This window comes from Gekko japonicus, unplaced genomic scaffold (genome assembly GCF_001447785.1).
Source record: "Gekko japonicus isolate JY-2015 unplaced genomic scaffold, Gekko_japonicus_V1.1 scaffold348, whole genome shotgun sequence".
NCBI classification, from domain to species: Eukaryota; Metazoa; Chordata; class Lepidosauria; order Squamata; family Gekkonidae; genus Gekko; species Gekko japonicus.
In genome coordinates this window covers 646,873-667,442 of record NW_015159720.1, presented here as the reverse complement: position 1 = coordinate 667,442, position 20,570 = coordinate 646,873, and the positions used below count along the sequence as shown (strand labels likewise).

General features: G+C 47.6%; 1 protein-coding gene across 4 annotated transcripts in view; it reads left to right on the top strand.

The window, feature by feature from the left end:
- The window catches only part of BCAS3 (breast carcinoma amplified sequence 3), an 812,136-nt gene that overhangs the window by 188,925 nt on the left and 602,641 nt on the right, over positions 1-20,570 (top strand). The gene's annotated exons all lie outside the window — the stretch shown is intronic.

Sequence of the window (20,570 nt, the reverse complement as noted above, 5' to 3'; positions counted from 1 at the left end):
TACCTCATAAGGTTGTTGTGAGGATAAAATGGGCTAACCCGACTTGAGCTCTTTGGCAGAACGGTGGGATACAATTGTGAGTAATAACAATAAGTGGAGCATTACAGCGGCACTGGACTGTGACGTTACTGCCGATACTCCAAGAACTAGCGCATCTGAGATGTAAGGTAATAGAAAGTTTCCCCATTGGTTGCATTTCCAGAAAGGAATCTTTCCCCCAAAAAAGATTATATTTTATTTCTTGAGGTTTGTGAAAACATTCTCATAGATTTGACACCACTTAACCTTTTTGCACTTATGCTAATGTGTAGCCTGGGGGGGGGGGCGGTAACACAGATCCCTTTCCTAGTCTTAGTTTTTGGACTGGGGGGGGGAGAGAATTGTTGGATGGGGAAAACGATCTGAGAACAATATTTAAAGCCTCAAAGAGAGCACCTTTGCTCCCTCTGCTTCCTCCTTTCAGCTGAATAAGCCTTGTGGGCAGGTAGGATGCATCCTGTCCATGTAATCTTGTCCAGTCGACAGAGTAACTGGTTTATTATCCTTCCTGCGACAGAGTAATAACTTTTTGATTGACTGCATGGCGGTCAGCGAAGAGGGACTGGGGGAGATCAAGAGCTTCCGCTTGCCTAAATTAATGAGTTCTAAAGTGAATTAAAATGCCTTGAAGAGGTTTGGGATGAAATCACATTTCAAAGAACAGAAATGGAATGGATGTCCGATCTCCTGCTTGGAGTGGCCAGTCAGACTTACGGTTGACAGCCCATCTGTTATGTCAGAACTCCTTAATAACTGCACATGGGTTCAGAGCGCCGTTGCTCGTAATGCTTTTGACAGGAAACCAAAAAAATAATAATATTCCAGACAGATTCTCATTGTAGTGTTTGCAGATCTTGACTAGTAATTCTCTGGAAGATTTGCGCTGGCATCGCCCACTGCTTGTTGTCCCGTTTATTTAATTAATCGCATGCTTATCCCTCCAAGAAGCTCAGGATGGTGTACGTAGTTCTTCGCTTCTCCATTTTATCCTCACAACTACCCTATGAAGTGGGCTAGATGGAGAGAGAGAGAGAGAGAGAGAGAGAGAGAGAGAGAGAGAGAGAGAGAGAGAGAGAGAGAGAGATGGGTCCTGAGTGAGTTTTGTGGCATGCCAATGCTCCCTCTAAGCTGTGGAGTCTTGTGGGCAAAAATTCTACCTTGTGAGCTACTGGCATTAAAGTTGTGAGCGAGTGATTTGGCTACTGCATAAGTTAGTTTGCTCTGGAGCCATCCTTCCTGAGCGAAGACAAAAATGTGTGAGCTGGAGGCTAAAAATCTGTGAGCTAGCTCCCACTAACTCAGCTTAGAGGGAACACTAGCCAGGACCCAGTATTCTAACAACTACTCCACACGAGCTCTCTTCTGGTATGACACCGTCTTCCTAAGGAAACATGAAGCTCTTGCCCAAGGATGCATGGATTTCTTTGTGACCAGTTTTTGTCAAGTTTTGAGTGAGGCACGTTTCCTATCCAGTGAAAGTCTCCTGCTTGAGACTCTGGAGAGCCTCTGCCAGTCAGAGTATACCGGGGGTCCCCACCCTTTTCTACCTGCTTTCACATCTGGAATTCTGACACAGCATGGCAAGCAAAGCCACCAAATGGCTGCTGTGGGAGGCAGAGCCAGTCACAAAATGGCTGCTGTGGGAGGCGGAGCCAGTCACAAAATGGCTGCTGCAGGAGGCAGAGCAAGCCACACAATGGCTGCTGTGGGAGGCAGAGCCTGTCACAAAATAACTGCTGTGGGAGGCGGAGCCAGTCACAAAATGGCTGCTGCAGGGGGCAGAGCCAGCCACACAATGGCTGCTGCGGGAGGCAGAGCCAGTCACAAAATGGCTGCTGTGGGAGGCGGAGCCAGCCACACAATGGCTGCTGTGGGAGGCAGAGCCAGTCACAAAATGGATGCTGCAGGAGTCAGAACCAGCCACAAAATGGCTGCCACCACAGCTTACCTTCAGGCACACCGTGAAGATCCCTGTGCTGTGGTTCCAAAGCAACATTTTTAAAAACCTGCGCAGCCAATTGTATCTCCAGATTTTGCTGGGCAAAAGCCTGTCTGACCCTGCCCACTTTCTAAAAGGACTTGGTGTTGGCAGGTGTCATAGCACCCATGGGCACCATGTAAGGGATCCCGGGGGTACACAGTGCTGACTTTGATGGACCACGGGTCTGATTTCGTAGAAGGCAGCTTTATACGTGTTCATGTGTTGTTTAATTCACTTGATTTACCTGTCTTCTAAGTATTAGGAGTTAATCACACAAAGGCCTTATGGCTGTGGTTTGGGGCAAGTGAAAGTAACTAGCTGTCTGAGATTAACACTGTCTTCAAGCGAACCTGGCATGGGGATGAAGAAGAGAAGAGATTGGATTTATACCTCACCCTTCTCTCAGAGTCTCAGAGCGGCTTACAAACTCCTTTCCCTTCCCCTCCCCCTCCCCACAAGAGACACCCTGTGAGGTAGGTGGGGCTGAGAGCACTCTCTCGAGGACTGCCCTTGAGAGAACAGCTCTGAGAGAACTTGTGACTGACCCAAGGTCATGCCAGCAGCTGCGAGTGGAGGAGTGGGAAATCAAACCCAGTTCTCCCAGATCAGAGTCCGCACACTTAACCACGACACCAAATTAAGGTCATCTCAGAGGCTCACTGCCTCTCCTTGTCGTCCATGAGCCTCATACTGAACAAAGTTTGTGGGTCTCACTCTGCTCATCATGTGTTTGTCAGCGACGTAGACCCAGAAATGCAGTTCAGATGCTCAGTGACCCTCATGCAATTGCTTGTGAGTGGGGCTGATAGCAGGGTATAAGCTAGCTGAGTTTCTGGTTGTATGTACCGCTGCTTCCATGCAGAGCCTGTAGAAGAAGAAGAAGAGATTGGATTTATACCCCGCCCTTCACTACCCAAAGGAGTCTCAGAGCGGCTTACAATCTCCTTCCCTTCCCCTCCCCACAACAGACCCCCTGTGAGGGAGGTGGAGCTGAGAGAGCCCTGACTGAGAACTGCTCTTTTTCAAGAACAGCTCTGAGAGAACTACGGCTTGCCCAAGGTCATCCCGCAGGTGCAAGTGGAGGAGAGGGGAATCAAACCCGGGTCTCCCAGATAAGAGTCCGTGCACTTAGCCACTACACCAAACTGTATGCACAAGGTGCTGTGATTTGCACACTGTAGTGGGTTTCTTCACCTCAGAGAAACAAGAGGTAGTTTTCATCTTTGGAAGGTGCCTCCTGTTGATGGAAGACAAAACCCACTTCTAAAATGACATGGGGAGAAGGCCATCTGCCCTCTCAGACCAGGTCTCTCTTTTGGATACGACACGGTTTCTCATTTCTGACATCGCTGTACCTTTTCATCCCTTCGTGGTTCCTCCACTGTCTTCTTCCTTTTAGGCTCCCAAGTCCACATGCAAGCCAAACCAGCTGGACTACTCATTCCTCAAGGAACCTCAGAACATTCATCATCTTTGAAGCTTGGGAAGAAGCATGGTCCCAGTACAACACCCCCCCCCCTCCCAGCAGCACTGGGGAGTTGTTTCCCCTCCCTCAAATGGACAGAAAACACTGCAGATGTCGGAGTGTTGGGAACTGTCTCAAAAGGAGATGGCGTGGAACTGGCAAAGAGCAGATTCATCTACACCCTTGTCACCAGATCTTATGACACTGATGGCTGGTCAAGTATCTCTTGCTCTGGGCTCTCTGGATTTCTCTGAAGTTTCATCCCGTCCTTTTCATTCTTCTCGCAAACAACAGGAGCGGTGAGGACAGTGCTGTCTTCGGAGGGCTCAGAAGGGAAAGGCTTTTCTACATGGTGACTCTTAAATTCCATTGTGGCAGCCCCACTGAACAGGGATTTCCAAACATCCGCAGACCTTTTTTGCAAGCGTATCTTGATATTCGGATCAGGCCCAGCGACAGGCATTTCCCGAAAACCACCACAAAGCCCCGCCTTTGGGTTAATACCAGCTGTCAAGGTGGTTAGCAGGATCGTAGTAGCACTGGCTGGCATGGATCTGGTTACAGCAGGTTGAAGTCTTCTTCTCCCTGTGCGATATTTTAATCAGTTCCCCATCCCTGATATAAGCTTAGAATGATGTCTGTCACGTGAGGGATCTTGGATTTGCCATATACCTGGAGAATCTTGATGTGAATCCACAGTAAATGGTAAACCTTGTTGTTGTTGTTGAAGAAGAAGAGATTGGATTTATACCCTGCCCTTCACTACCGAAAGGTGTCTCAGAGCGGCTTACAAACTCCTTTCCCTCCCCCTCCCCACAACAGACACCCTGTGAGGTAGGTGGGGCTGAGAGAGCTCTTGACAGAAACTGCTCTTTTTTCCCCAAGAACAGCTCTTATCAGAACTATGGCTTGCCCAAGGTCATCCAGCCAGGTGCAAGTGGAGGAGTGGAGAGTTGCTGCTGCTTTTGTTGTTGTTGCTGTTGTTGTTCGGTCACACAGTCGAGTCCGACTCTTTGCGACCCCATGAACCACATCACACCAGGCCCTCCCGTCTTCCGCCGGCCTCCGGAATTTGCTCAACTTCATGTCCGTTGCATCAATAACACTGTCTAACCATCTCATCCTTTGCCGTCCCCTTGTTCTTTGACCTTCCATCTTTCCCCGCATCACCGTCTTCTCCAATGAGTGCTCCCTGCTCATTTGGTGGCCAACGTATTTGAGCTTCAGGTTCAGTATCTGGCCTTCCAGGGAACAGCCAGGGTTGATTTTCTTTAGCACAGAGCATAACACAACCAACTATCTGAAGATAGTCCCAGTAGAGGAAACTGAAAGTAATCACTCTGACCCTGAGCAGGCAGTACAAGTGATGGCCGGATGAGCTGGAGGTGGCCTGGCTTCAGGGAATGTCAGCAAATGGTGATACAGGCCGGGTTCCCATTTCTAATTTTCTGTGAATTTCTGAATCTTTTCATCACGAGATTGCTTTTCAATGACACCTCACGATGCGAGTTCCCCAAAAGGTGGGCTAATCAGTAGGCTGGTAGCTTTTTAGAAGATGCCGCTCCAAGAAACCGTCGAGGCACCCCACTGTCGATCGATGCAGACCTTTCTGGATGTGGAGCCTTCCTCCAGGATGATTTGGCACAAGGGACGGGAACAGAGCACTAGGCTCATACAAGCTTCAGCAAACTCAGGCTTTGAGTCATAAGCCTTCTGGCACAACATCACAGGGGAGTGCACAGGTGGGTTCCCATGGATGGTTCCTCTGTATTGTCTCTCCTCAAAAGACCCGGGTGGAACAGGACCATTGCAAGTGGAGCACCTCCTCAGAGCATCCGACACAATGGTGCACGGGCACAATAGGCAGATGGTTTAGCTGGCTGAAACGCCATCATGTTTCAGTAACAGAGCCCGTTTGCAAACCCAGAAGATCTTCAGGTGGGTGCACACCTTCCTGTCAGAGTTTGATACCGAAAAGAGGTGGCCTACCTGCAGCCTGCACCTTGCTAGCACCTGACACACACTGGATAGCCCCTTTTTCAAAGTGTATGGCAGGTCACGCGTGCCCTTTGGAAGCCTCTCGTGTCCTCTGAATGAAATAGTGAGAACCATATCAGCTACACTTTAAAAGCAAGTTTAAATAAACGTTCTTTTCTGTACGTGATCAGTCCCAGAGAGGAGCTGGTTCTATAAAGCCGCATCTCGAAAGGTCACGTGACCCAACATCTAACTAATCTTGCCTCTTGACTGAAGGAGAGTCCTGTAACATTGCTCATTATATGCTTCATGCTGTCGAGTGCATTGACTTGCACCGTGTAGTTCCCCTTGAGTCTCGGTGAGAGAGACAGACTATAAATAAACAAGAGCTAGACTCTACTGCAGAAGTACCTTAGAGACCCACAAGATTTTCAGGTCAAGATGGGTAGCCATCTTAGTCTGTCTGTAGCAGTAGAAAAGAGCAAGAGTCCAGTGGCATTATAGAGACTAACAAAATTTGTGGCAGGGGAGGAGCTCTTGTGAGTCAACACTCACTTCTTCAGATCCTTAGCTTTCCTGGGCTGTTGAGAGTCAAAACTCCCTTTGTCAGAGAGCTTTGACTCTTGAAAACTTATAGCCTGAAGATCTTTTTGCTCTCTAAACTGCTACTGCACTAGACTCTTAGCTTTTCTACTACAGACCTACATGGCTACCCTGTGAAACGAAATAAACAAGAAAATTCCTTATTGGATAATAACGTTCAGATGGAGTCTAGCTGGACAACGTGGAAAGGGGCCTGGACGAATCCCAGAGCTGCTCGCAGAAACAGGAAAAGACCAACATCACACAAAAACTGAACTTCCAACAGAAAATCACCACTGTCTTCTAATTAGTTATGGATGCAGATTACCTTCTCTATGGGAAATCCTTTGTCTTAAAAAATAGAGTGAAAACCAATCCATTTTCATCCTGGAAGTATCTATGGCAACTGTTAGGCTCCCATTTTAGCTGTATCTGAAGAAGTGGGCAGTGACTCACGAAAGCTCCTCCCCTGCCACATATTTTGTTAGTCTTTAAGGTGCTATTGGACTGTTGCTCTTTTCTGTTGCTACAGGCAGACTAACATGGCTGCCCATCTTGTAGTAGGCCTGTACCTCCTTTGTTAACACCCAGCTAATCAGAGTTCTTTTGTAGAAAAAGAGGTGCAGGAGCTCATTAGCATAACTCATTAGCATAACTTATTTGCATATGCCACACCCCCTGACGTCACCGGACGTGTGTCAGAAGGCAATACCCACTGCTCGGGCTCCACTGGACTGTTTTGGATTGCTAGCTGGGGGTGGGGGATGTACAGATCTGCCCTCGCAGAGGAGGGAGAGCTTGTACCTGAATAAACCTTGGCCTTAAAGGTGCCACTGGACTGTTTTAGATTGCTAGCTGCGGGGCGGGGGGGGAGAACGTGCAGATCTGTGCAGGAAGGAAGGAGGGAAAAAAGAGAAGGAAAGAAAGAGGCTCCTTGCTCCTTGTGGCCTGGAGCTGCTGGGATCGGGGGCGGGGCTTGTTGCATGTGCCCGCCCCCTGGGCTCTTTATTGCCGGAGCTCCGCTCCTGTGCGCTCCTGCAGGAAATGACCCCTGCCCTGGAGTGATCTGGAAACCTCATGACTGCAGGCAGTGGTGACTCTGTGAGCTCCCCTCCTTTGAAAGAAGGGAAAGCAGACTCTGTCCCCATTGTTGGAAAATGGAGAGGACTCCGTGTTCTTTGTAGGTGGATAAGCTTGAGAAGCCCTGGCCCGAGTGGCCCAGGCTAGCTCAATCTCTTTAGCTCTCAGAAGCTAAGCAGGATCGGCCCTGGTTAGTACCTGGATGGGAGACCATCAAGGAAGTACAGGGCCTCTGCACAGAGGTACACAATGGTAAACCACCTGTGTTTGTCTCTTGCCTTGAGAACCCTACGGTGTTGCTGTAAGTCAGCCGCAACTTGACAGTTTGCCCTCCATCCTTACAAACGATCTGTGGAACTCTGGGGGTTCTTGGGCCCCAATGAGAGAAATGGTCTAGAATCATATCCCTGATCTCCAGGTGGCTTCAGAACAGTGCCTGCAAACACACAGAGCCTCTTCAAGGAGAACTGGGAGTTTTTGCACACCGGAGTGCATTCTCCCCAACGGGTGGAGAGTTCTGGCTTTGGGCACACTCCTGGGCATGCAAGGCGGAGTTAGGCAGGACTTGACCGGGTGGCTCCTCTCTGCTTTTCCCAGGGTTTTTCCCCCTGTTGACCTTTGAACTGTTGCCATGTTGGCACCAGTACTGTTGAAGCTGTTGTTTAGTAACACAAGGGTTCAAGAGGCCCCTCCTTTTGATATGTTTAGGTGTCAGCTCTTCCTTCCACAAGGGGAAGCACTCTGCCAAAACTGAACACTCTGTTTACTTTCTCAAGAACAAACATTTATGGGAAAGCAGCATTTCCCATTTGGAGTCAGTGCGATCTTCCAAATCAAACAATGTAGTATGACTCCTTGAAATATTATTGTACATTAACCGGGCGAAGAGGGTTAAATGTGCATCTTGTTTGGTCTTAAGAGTCCTACCGGTTTCAGATTTCACACTTGGCAGAGCGAGACTGAAAGTCACTTCTTCTTTTATCACCTTACCAGCCCTACCCCTCTCCTTTTCCCTTGGAGATCAGGACAGCCTGTGCAAGTTCTATCCTCCCAAGAGCCCTCCTTGGTGACAGGCAGTGAACAGTCTAAAGTCATCCAGGGAACTTCATTGAAAATTCGAACCCAGTCGTATCTCCCACCCCATGCGCTACACCAGCTAACCACTAAGGCCACCCAGTGAGTCCAAAGGTGATCTGAACTTTGGTATGCTCGATCTCTCTCCAAGCCCACCATCCATGGGACAGTTCTGCCATTAAAGTTGCATGAGAAGGGATTAACTCTAGAATCATCCCCTGTGCAAAATATTTAAAGAGGCCCAAACAGTTTACAAAACACCATAGCTGCAACAGTGGCCCAGATGAAAACACATCTGACCCACAAATGTAAATCCACAAGGGTTTCTCAGCTGAAGGCGCCTCGGACAGCAGTTTGGGAGGTCGTTGTGAGCAGAAGAAATCTACACTGTAATTGGGGGGGGGGGGATGATTAAGATGTTTATGAATTGGCCTCCAAGCTCGTAATGTTGGATGTGACATTCTGCCAGGAATTCTAAGTGTGTGTAATCTCGATAACAAGAAGAGGAGGGAAAAGGATTAAGCGGCTGTCCCCTGGAATCAATTGCTCCATCTTAGGCCAGCCTAGACTAAACTGGAGATTGTCTAGACTCCAGTCTGCAGGACTCCTGCATTATTGAGCACACATTATTAAAGGACACGCTGCAATTTAAGGCTGGAATCAAGCAAGCTGCCGAGCGTTAATAACTGCAGAAGTTATTAAGCTAACGATGCCTGTCCCATCTGTTTCCCTCACAAGTGGTTTAATAGGACATAGATTTTATGTGGCCGGCTGGTTTCTGAACTGTTTTGGTAATTCCCCAAAGTTCCACTGGCTTCCCAGTAAGAGGAAGAGAGTTGCTTGAGGAAGACACAGAGAGGGCCCATCTCAGAGGGTGGCAAAGCCTCCCCCCCATCAGAAGTACCAGTTTTCACTTTGCGCGCCCTTGGAGGTCAGAAATAGAGTGATCCCAGTTTTTTGTTGGCACGGCCTGCCTCTCCTGGGTTGGTCCCAACAGATGGTTGACCTCTAAGGTCCACTTGTCTTACCGCTGAGGGGTGCTGGCGGGCAAAGCGGATCTAAGGTATCCAGTTATCTTTCATGGGTTTTTTGCTTCTGACTTATTTTTGAGCATCCATGTGCTCTAACTAGAAAGACTAGGGCTTGAACCCGGGACTTCCCTGCTTGCAAGGTGTGTGCTTTACCAGAGCTATGCCCTCTGCTGTTCTTCAGATTATTTTTCTTAGGCATGTTGAAGAATCAGTCTCCACAAAACTCTGAAAGCCACAAAGAATAAGAATTTTTTAAAGTGTGGATAGCTGGATAACTCCTGCTACTATCTCTGGATGTCTCCCCACCCCACTTTATTAACTTGTATCTCCCTGGTAATCTGGAAGGTAATTCTGATTTTCCACAGGTGACCACAGAAGTAAGGATGCCAACTCCACAGTAGAAAATTAATTCCTGGAGGAAGGGGGGAGGGTTAGTGGAAGAGCCTCTGCTTGGCATGAAGAAGGTCCCAAGTTCAGTCCTAGTTAGAAGGACCAGGCAGCAGAGCATGTGAAAGACCTCTGCCTGGGACTTTGGAGAGCTGCTGTCAGTCTGAGTAGACATTACTGACCTTGATGGACCCAGGGTCCAATTCAGTCAGGCAGCTTCAACTGTGTTCATATGGAGATTTGGGGGTGCTGCTGGGGGAGGGGGGCAGAGTTTAGGGAGGGGAAGGTCAGTGGAGATGTAATGCTCTGGCATAGTCCTTACTCTTTGATGCATTTGTTCTGGGGGGGACTGACCTCTTTGGTGCCAGTTTGGTGTAGTGGTTAAGTGTGCAGACTCTAATCTGGGAGAACCGGGTTTGATTCCCCACTCCTCGGCTTGCAGCTGCTGGATGACCTTGGGCAAGCCATAGTTCTGGCACAGCTTTCCTTGAAAAAGAGCAGTTTCTGTCAAGAGCTCTCTCAGCCCCACCTACCTCACAGGGTGTCTGTTGTGGGGAGGGGAAGGGAAAGGAGTTTGTAAGCCGCTCTGAGACTCCTTTGGGTAGTGAAGGGTGGGGTATAAATCCAATCTCTTCTTCTTCTTCTTCTTTAGTCTGGGAGAAGTCCAGGCCTCTCCTGGAGATTGGTAACCCTATGAGAGAAACAGCTATTGATAATCCTACTGTAGGGAGCATCCAATTGGAATAGAGAACTGCTGTTTGGTGTTGTTCTTTTAGTTCATCAGTACAAGCAGTGGGGCTCATGACATTGAAAAGAGTAGCTTTCCCCTAAATAATAATCCCTGGAAGAGAAAAGAGAGAAGAGAAGAGGATAGATTGGATATATACCCAAGCCCTTCATTACCTGAAGGAGTCTTGGAGCGGTTTACAATCTCTTTTCTCTTCCCCTCCCCACAACAGACACCCTGTGAGGTCGGTGGGGCTGAGAGAGCTCTCCTGAGGATTGCCTTTGAGAGAACAGCTCTGAGAGAACATGTAACTGACCCAAGGCCACGCCAGCAGCTGCATGTGGAGGAGTGGGGAATCAAACCTGGTTCACCCAGATTAGAGTCCGCACTCTTAACCACTACATCAGACTGGCTCAGAATGTTTTCGATAGGCACACATATCACCTGCCCATGAGAATATTGCAACAAAGTGCAATGTGCACCTTTAAATAGGATGGGCATTATAATGTGTTATAAAGAGTAGCATAGCTGTTATTAGGAGATCACACATAATCCAGAAATCCTTGGGTTCAGATCTTGCCTCTGCCGTTTAATTCAATAGGTAGGCTGCAGCATGGGAACAGTTATTGTAAAGGCAAACTGAAGTAATATTTGTGAACTCTTTCACACTTCTCATGCGGAATCAGTGCTACATAGATTAAAATGCCATAGGGTGTTTGTTTATTCATTCATTCATTTCTTTCTCCCCACTGGGGACCCAGAGCAGCTTACAACATTCTCCTCTCCTCCTTTTAATCTTCACAACAACCCTGTGAGGTACATTGAGAGGGTGTGACTGGCCCATGGTCACCCAGTGAACATTCATGGCACGAGGTGGTGATTTGAACTGGGGTGTCCCAGATACTGGTCCCACAACCTTAACTGCTACACCATGTGGGCAGTGTTCCCTCTAAGATGAGTTAGTGTGAGCTAGCTCACAGTTTTTTAGCCTCCAGCTCACACACTTTTGTCTTGGCTCAGGAAGGATGGCTCCAGAGCAACCTAATTTATGCAGCGGCCAAATTGCTTGCTCACAACTTCAATGCCGGTAGCTCACAAAGTAGAATTTTTGCTCACAGGACTCCACAGCTTAGAGGGAGCATTGCATGTGGGCTCTCAAAAGGTGGGAAATGCTTAAAATTTACAGCCATGGTCCTGCTTGACTTTTTGAGCTCAAACTTTTAAAACATGCCAATAGCGAGAACAGAAAGCAGTGACCGGCTGGTGCTGGCTCTTAGTTCTTCCCGCAGAGACAGAACGAATGCCATCTTACATCACACAGCTTTGTTCTCTTGCCTACAAGCCACAGTGCCAAACCAGGATTGGAAAACATAGTTTGGAGTCTTGGTTTTCGGACAGCAGAGCGGAGCTAAGCAGGGTCGACTCTGGCAAGTACTTGGGTGGGAGACCCCCTTGGGGGCAGGCTTTACTTAGCTACGTCTCCGAATATCCTCCAGGCCCCCAGTTGGGGTCAGTCACCAGAGGTCGCCACTTGATTGCTACCTTTGATGGAAGAGACACACAACCAGACCCGTTGGATATTTGTTACCAGAACAATTTGGAGAGCCTGTGCAGTCACCATGAGAGATTATCCGTGGCCCACTGTGTAACCTTTTAGCAATTGCACATCATATGAGGAAGCAACACCTAGCTCTGTATTTATTTCTGGATGTGTGTTGTTTTACAATAGTAATACTGACCACTGAGGACCACTATGGGGCCGAAACGCATATGGTCTACCGGTCATAAGATATACCCATCAATTGTATATGTAAAACTTTCATCTCTATGTGTAAAAAGTTTTAAGAGTCTGATATCTGGATCATTTCTTTTAACCTATTTTATCTTTTACTAATGTGTACACCATAATAAATTTTTGTAATTTTATAATAACTTATTTTGCTGGCTTGACTCTCATATATCACATAGGGACCGTGGTGGCTCAGAGGTTAAGACACTAAGCTGCAGACCAGAAGGTTGATAGTTCGGCAGTTTGGGACCCTAGTGCCGCATGACGGAGTGAGCTCCTGTCTCTGGCCCCAGCTCCTGCCATCCTAGCAGTTCGAAATACAAAAGAATACCAAAAAAAGAGAAAGATCTTGATCTTTGGGGTATAAGCTTTCGAGAGTCAGAGCTCCCTTCTGGACTTGCATCCAGCAGTCACACTGCAGACCAGCACAGCTACCATCTGAAACTGTCAGAATGGAGCATCTGTTTGTCATTTTGTCCGACTTGGATGTCGTGACAAACTGCACTGTCAGAGGACTGTAAAATCTTCAGTATCCAAGCTGCAGGGACAGAGGCCGGGGGGGGGGGGGTGGGACAGGCAAGCACCGAGGCCTTCAAAACCTCCTGTTTCATCTTTGTCGCATCCTGGGTTGCCAGCTCCGGGTTGGGAAATTCCTGGAGATTTGCGTGTCGAGCCTGGGGAGGGTGGGATTTGAAGAGGGACTTCAGCAGGGTAGAATGCCATACAGACCAACTTCCAAACAGGCCGTTTTCTCCGGGTAGGGTTGCCAAGTCCCCCCGGGGGGCGGGGACACCCCTGCCTGAGAGTCCCGTTCCCCGCCGGTGGGGATTGGGCTGTATTTGGGGGTGACCCCACCCCCAAAGTACGTGACGTGCCCAGCGTGAACATATCACCCGGGGGTGACGCAATCAACGTGCATGATGCGATTGTGTCACTTCTGGGTGATGTGCGGCAGGAGGCTCCTGGGGACGTCTGGGACTCCCCCCGCTATCACAAAGGTAGGACTTGGCAACCCTATCTCTGGGGGAACTGATCTCTGAAGACCAGTTGTAATTCCAGGAGATCTCCAGCCAGCACCTGGAGGTTGGCAACACTAGTTGCATCTGAAGCCTCCATGCGTAGTGAATCCTAACAGTATTTTCTTCCGATGGAAGATGTTTCCACCAGTGAAAGAGGGCATATGTGATTTTCACCCATTCACCCCCTCCCTCTTCACACACCCCTCTGCAAACTGCTGGTGGCTCTTCACTCCCCCCCCCCCCAGACATGATTTTGGGAGGGTGGGGGGCGGCTGCAACAGGAGCAGGGAAGGCTTGCTTCTGTGAGATTTGCTCTGATAGGATCCCTCCTGGACTCTGTTCCTTGCTGCTGCTCTAAGAGAGATACGTGTGGTCTTCCGGGGGAAACATCACAGCTTCCGCAAACGCAGTTATTATAGTGATTACAGCATACAAAATACATGTTGAATGTAACACTCAAAGATTTGGGTTTCTGTCTCGGAAACCGTAATGCACGATGTCGCCTCGATTCATAAATCCCACACATAAGGGAGTCTTCTCCCCCACCCCCACCCCGTATCATTGTCTCCACAACTTGATTTTTAAGCCCTTTCTTTGCTCTTCCGGAGCCCTTGACTCTCACAGGGGTTTCTGTCGCTTGGTGTGCAGCATTCATGAATAGAACTCCACCAAAGCCTGTTTATATAATGCCATTAGCACTTGGCTGTTAGTAATTATACAGGCCCTGCCAAGCTATTTTCATAGGCTGTATAATGGGGCTCTTAAAAGCAATATAGCTACTTGTTAAAAATATATTCCAGTGTGTTTTGAGAAGTCCATAAAATGTGGCCATAAGGCTTCCTTATGCCTCAAGCCCAGAGAGACGGCTGGGGAGAAAGGGTGAGCCATTCCCAGGCATACCTCGGTGGCTTTAGGCAAACTGCAATCCCGTGTCCTCCAGTGATTTACAGATGGAGAGAGGGGTGCCCTTGTTCACCTGCAGATTCTCATATAAGGTTGCCACCCTCCAGGTGAGATCTGGAGATCTAGAATTACAGTGGTTCTGCAGACTGCAGAGATCAGTTCCCCTGGAGAAAATGGGAGCTTTGGAGGGTGGATGCTGTGGAAATATACACAGCTGAGGTACCCCCCCCAACTTCCCCTTACCCCTAGGTTCCACCCCCAAATCTCCAGGAATTTCCCAACCCAGAGTTAACAACCCTGCAGAATCACAACCTTGCGCCTTCAACAGTCTCCCATCACTCTTTTCGCTGTCTACTGGGTCCATGTACTCTGCCTTGCACTGAAGTCTGAATCAGGTGTGCTAGTAAACGGGCTATTAAAAATTTAACAGTGTAATTTGTATTCATTTTTAATGCATATTCTACTCCTTGGCCTTCTGAAGTTCCCTTTAAAATTTGCAAAAGTTTATCAGAATATTTCATCTTTTTTTTATCTAGTTGCATGAATTATAGAATAGTTGCAATTTAAACATGGTGAGCGACATTTACTATCTGGGTAGGTGGTTGCAGAGGAAGACTGCAAGGAAGTCCATCACACTTAGGTGCTTCAGGCTAACAACTTTTAAAAGACCTCACTGAGTTATTCTCCAGTGGCAAAACAAGGACAGAACAGGTCATGTGCCAGACAACAGGCACAGTCTTCGGAAGAGATGATCCAGTGGGGCACCTCCTATTCTTTCCGTTTTCCATCAAGAACGTCAGCATAATGAATAGTGGCCTACTTGAAAGTGCTGTTGTAGAATCAGTGAGAAATGCTATGTAAGGTTGCCAGGACCCCCCTGGCCACTAGCAGTGGGTGACGGGTAGGGTTGCCAGATCCAAGTTGGGAAATTCCTGGAAATTTGGGGGTGGAGCCTGGGAAGGACAGGACCTCAGTGGGGTACGGTGCCCTAAAGAGTCCACCCTCCACAGCAGCCATTTTCTCTGAGGCAGCTGATCTCTGTAGTTTGGAAATGAGCTATACTTCTGGGCAGGGTGGATTTGATTTAAATCAGATCAATTTAAATCACTAGTCAGAACACTAAATTTAAATCATAGTTTTCTACATAATGACTCATTCTTGCTGGTATAATCTTAATATTTACAACCAGATGACGGTTTCATTTTTAGAATAACAACTTCTCAGGTTAGTTTTACAGTTATATCAAAAAAACTGATTTGGTTATACTGTTATAAACACATCATAGATAGATAATTATGAAATTATTGCGAGGTGAACTATCTCCAGTTTAAAAGGTTAATCATTCTTATTTGGACAACTTTTCTGCTGTCCTTTATTGGAAGGAGAAAAATAATAATTACCTTAATAATAACAATTTAAATAGTTTTATTTAACTAAAACAATGATGTTATAGCATATGTATTCTTGTATTTGCTTAAACATCCATGTTTGTTAACTGATGTGGTTAAACAAAATCTCTTTTTTTAAAAAAACTTGGACTATCAACGCGGTCCACACATGAAAAAATTAAAATACTGTCCTCTGTAGCTCACTCATCTTCATCTTCTTGTTTGTTCATAATCTGGAAAAGAAAAACAAGCTTTTCTGCTTTATCGGGTCCCAAATGATTTCTCAATTTAAAATGAATGAGTCCAAAGGAAATATTCTTTCTACGCCAGCAGAAGAAGCTACTGCTGTTAAAAGTGAAGTCATTACTTCAACAATCTCTACATCCAAGTGCTTAAGTGACTTCCACCAGGTCACTGGTGTGACTTTCTTTAAAACATCATCAGCAAACATATATTTCTTGAATGGTTCCTCCTTAGCTCTGAAGTTTATTATAGTTGGCATTACAGATGGAGGATTGCTGGATACCCATGTCATAACTAACTCCTCTTCCTCAGCACTTAAGGGTTGACCCTGGTACTGGATATTGACAATATTTACAAGAAAATGAGCTGGAGACAATGCTTGTCCCATTCTTTTTTAATGCTTGTAATTTAGTTCTGTCTGTGTGTAGTTCTGTTTTTAAGTGCTCACTCAGTTCCTTCCAAATTTCAGCAGCATCTCCCTTATAAATAAAAGCCAAATGGTGGTGGCACTTCTCTAGAATATTCCACACGCTCCAAAATCAGTTCACTCTCTGATCTGTCATTCAGAGGGTCTCCCTATCCACTGGCTGCTTTGCCTGAGTCCTGCTGCTGAGGTGGCCCCCGTATGACAGCCAATGTGCCGTAGCAGTCAGGGCTTCAGAGCACGGGAGAAGCTGCAGGTGTGTGGGGTGGAAAGCTGAAGAGTGAGGGGGAAATAAAGGTAGGTTGATGATTGGCTGGGAAGGAGATGGGGTTGCCAACTCCAGGTGGGAAATTCCTGGAGATGTGAGGGATGGAGCCTGGAGAGGGTGAGGTTTCAGGAGGCGTGGGACCTCGGACAGGTACAAAGCCATAGACTCCACTCTCCAAACCAACTATTCCCTTCTGGGGAACCATCGTTGCCAATCTCCAGGTGAGGGCTGGAGATCACTCAAAATTACAACTGTTCTTTAGGTAACAGAGATCAGTTCCTCTGGAGAAAATGGTAGACTCAGTGTCATTATACCCAGCTGAGGTCGCCACAGCAAATTGACACTGAGTGTCCAAGGCCGGGGCACTCGCCCAGAGCCTCTTTCTAGAGGCCGTTGTATTTATTTCCACAACGGGCCTTTTTCCTAGTTATCAATAATCAACTAACTCTTTTTCTAATCTGGGTTTTATCACAAACTTATCTATGGTGGTTCCTTGATGGTCGGCTTTTTTATTTCTTTTAGGTGATATACTGTGGATGTGTGATGTATATGATGTGACTGAAACACTATCTTGGACAGCTAACTCTGAAACTGTAGAACAGGAGGATGGTGATCTTGAAGGTGGATAGTTTCCAGCATCCTTTATGTTGATGATGGATTCCCCTAAACAAAAAAGTCACTGCTGTTATTATTTATACCATTTCTGCTTATTTCGTATTACCCATTGTATTCACTGCCACTCAGTACTGTCCCAAAACGGAATATTTGCTTGTTTCAACTCTTTATTTCTAAATAACAACTGTATCAAAATGACAGTTGATGGATTCCCCTAAACAAAAAAGTCACTGCTGTTATTATTTATACCATTTCTGCTTATTTCGTATTACCCATTGTATTCACTGCCACTCAGTACTGTCCCAAAACGGAATATTTGCTTGTTTCAACTCTTTATTTCTAAATAACAACTGTATCAAAATGACAGTAACACGCAGTAATAATAATAAGAAATATACTTTTGCTCGGACATGACAGTTCCTCAAGGCACTCTTTAAGAAATATGATGAAATCAAAACGTTTACCAAACTGAAGATCCTGCCTGTTCGAACATGATCTTCGATGTGGTCTCTGTGCTTCACACCCATGGGATCTAGTGCGCACGCGCTGGATTGATCGGTGCTGTTGCGAGCTCTTTTAACGGATTTTTGCACCCATTCCCTCGGGCATGCGCAGGAACTCCACCGTGCATGCCCAGAAGGGTGGGCGCGGACATCCCGCCAGCTCCTTTCTTACTGCCGCGTTGAGTAGACCTCTTCTTCATCGGTCCAATTGGTTCGCTGTTAGCTTTCACCTCACAGCTCTTAGGAATTATTTCCAAACTTTCTTCTACTTTAATTGTTGGTTGTTTCTTCTTCAAAAACAGTTTAATTTTCTTTTTTTTTTGCTTTCTGCTGAGGTGAAATTTACCTCAGGCTTTCGGGCTACCCCCCCAAAAAAACGTTCCCTCTTCTTCTTTTCTTTTATGGAGAAGTGGGGATTTTTAAAATAGGTGCAAGGGTTGCAGTAGCAAACTTGCTCCACCCGACCGTCATACCCTCTGCATTTTTTGCCTCGGAGAGTCTGACCAGCCAGAGTCCTGTCGTCACTGTGCACGCTTCTCTAACCAAACGAGAAAAAAACGTGCTGCGTGCCTTAAAGTAGCACTGCTTGAATCGGCCCTTGCTCCTGCCTCAGCGATGGAGGAGAGACCATCTACATCGACAGCTCCGGCATCGAGACCTGCCTCCGATGTCGACCGCCGAACGCCGAAGCACCTGACATCGAAGGCACAATCGTCCGCTTCCACGCCAGTCAAAAAGAAGGCTAACGCAAGTAAGGATCACAAGTCCGCTAAGAAGGGCACCTCAAAGCCCCTGAAGGTGGCGAAGAAGGGGAAGGAAGCGGTGTCTGCACTGGGTGATGCCCCGAAAGTACCTCCCGCTCAAACGGCAGTATCGATATCGGAGGCCGAAGTCCCTCCACCGATACCGACCATCCATGTTTTGGACTCCCCTGTCCACCAAACGGAGTGTCCTTACTCCGACATCGAAACGGTAGAGCTCTTAAGTCATCAAATGGATGCAGAGCCTTCTCCGTCTCCTTCCCTGTTGTCGACATCGACGATATCGGAAGCTCCCGGTATCGATCCACGTCGGCACCAATATACTTCATGCGACACGCAGCATCACCCTCCACGTCTGCACGATCAATCTGTCGATATCGACGACCGAGACTACAGGGACGGCTCTCACAGACGGGCTGCTGCTTTGTCTCCCAGACGTCCACGGTCCAGAAGTTGCTCCCCAAGAGTCTTCCCCCCCCCCAATGTCGTGGGATCAATGACAGTTGAGGTACCTGTACGGGGGTTAACCACCATCCATGCCGTTGTTGACTCCGGCGGGCTATTCTAATTGGGATCGCTATTCGTCCCACTCTGTTCCTAGGTTGAGATCGCCCCATAAGTCATGACCTTCAGCATATCTGTCGTGTCCTCCTATAGTCGATCCTTCCCACCATGCTCTGGAACCAAGTCGTCCTGTCAACCCTCCGGTCACTCCACCCCCTGTCGTCCAAACTAAACCTATAATTTGTCAACAGGACACTTCGGTCCAAATACCACAACAAGACTCCTCTGACATCATAGAAGAGGACAGATACAGAGGCTTCTGAAGCTCATACCTCTCCTGACCATACATCTCCCAACCAGGATGTCGCTGAGGACTTACCCGTATCCCCATCCGACAACCTTACATCTTACACAGATCTAGTCAAAATAATGGCCCACTCTTTAGGTTTCCCTGTCATCCAGCAACATCCGCAGGCAACAGATGCAGTTTATGATATAGTTCAGTTAGATACCTCTTCCACCTTGGCATTGCCCATGTCTTTCGTCCTCCTGCAGGCAGCGAAGGCACCATGGCTAAAACCTTCCTCTGCTCCTGTGTCCACGAGGCGACTGGACCATATGTACAGGGTACAAGAGGCAGATGCCGAATTCCTATTCTCACACCCTCAGCCAAACTCTATCTTCCTCCAAATCCAAGAGGACGCATTCTGCACCTTCTGACAAGGAAGGAAAGAAATTGGATGCCTTCGGCAGGCGCTTCTACTCCACGGGAGCATTGGGAGTCAAGGCAACTAACTACCTGGCCTGTATGAACAGGTATCAATACACTCTCTGGGAAAGGTTCTCAGAACTTCTCAGCCACCTCCTAGACGATAAACTTCAAGCAGCCAGAGTCATACAAAAAGAAGGCATGGTGTTGGCAAAACAACAGCTCAACACTACTAAACATGTCCTCGAGGTGTCTTCCAGAACCATGGCCTCTGCAATAGCTCTCAGGAGACATTCCTGGCTTCGCAACACTAACCTCCCGATAGATACTAGATCTTATGTGGAAGATCTCCCTTTCGATGGCCTGGGGCTTTTCAACGCTACCACTGATTCTACTCTACAAGAGTTAGATAAAAGCATAAAAGCTTCTCGAGCTCTAGGAGTCCCATCCTCTGCAAAACAACAATACCGTCCTCGCACCTGGTCAAGGTCCTGGCAGAGGCGTACACCAACTCATCAGTCTCCAGACACACGATGGAGACCACGAGCGTCTTCGGGAGGCCAAAAACCCACTTTTCAGAAACCAAAATTTGGTTCAGGACAGCAAGCTTCCCGGACCAAACAGTCCAAACCCTCCAAGCAGGGTTTTTGTCTTCCCTGTCACCAAGTCAGCTCCTACGCATCTGTTTCCCTTTGTTCACGCCTGGGGTCTCATCACCTCGGACGAGTGGGTGCTGTCCATCTTGACCCGAGGCTACAAAATTCAGTTCCACCAGAACCCCAATACTGCGGTCATTGCCTCCATGCCCCCTTCCCCACCTCTCCTCGAGGAGGTATCCGTCCTGCAGAAGGGAGCCATCGAACAGGTACCACCACACCTCCAAGGGACGGGATTTTATTCCCGATACTTCACAGTCCCGAAGAGAGACGGAGGCATTCGATCCATATTAGATCTAAGGGAACTGAACCGTTTTGTGACCTACCACCGCTTCCACATGGTATCCCTACAACAGATCATGCCATTGCTTCGGAGACACGTCTGGATGGCCACCCTCGACCTCCAAGACGCATATTTCCACCTTACTATCCACCCCTTCCATCG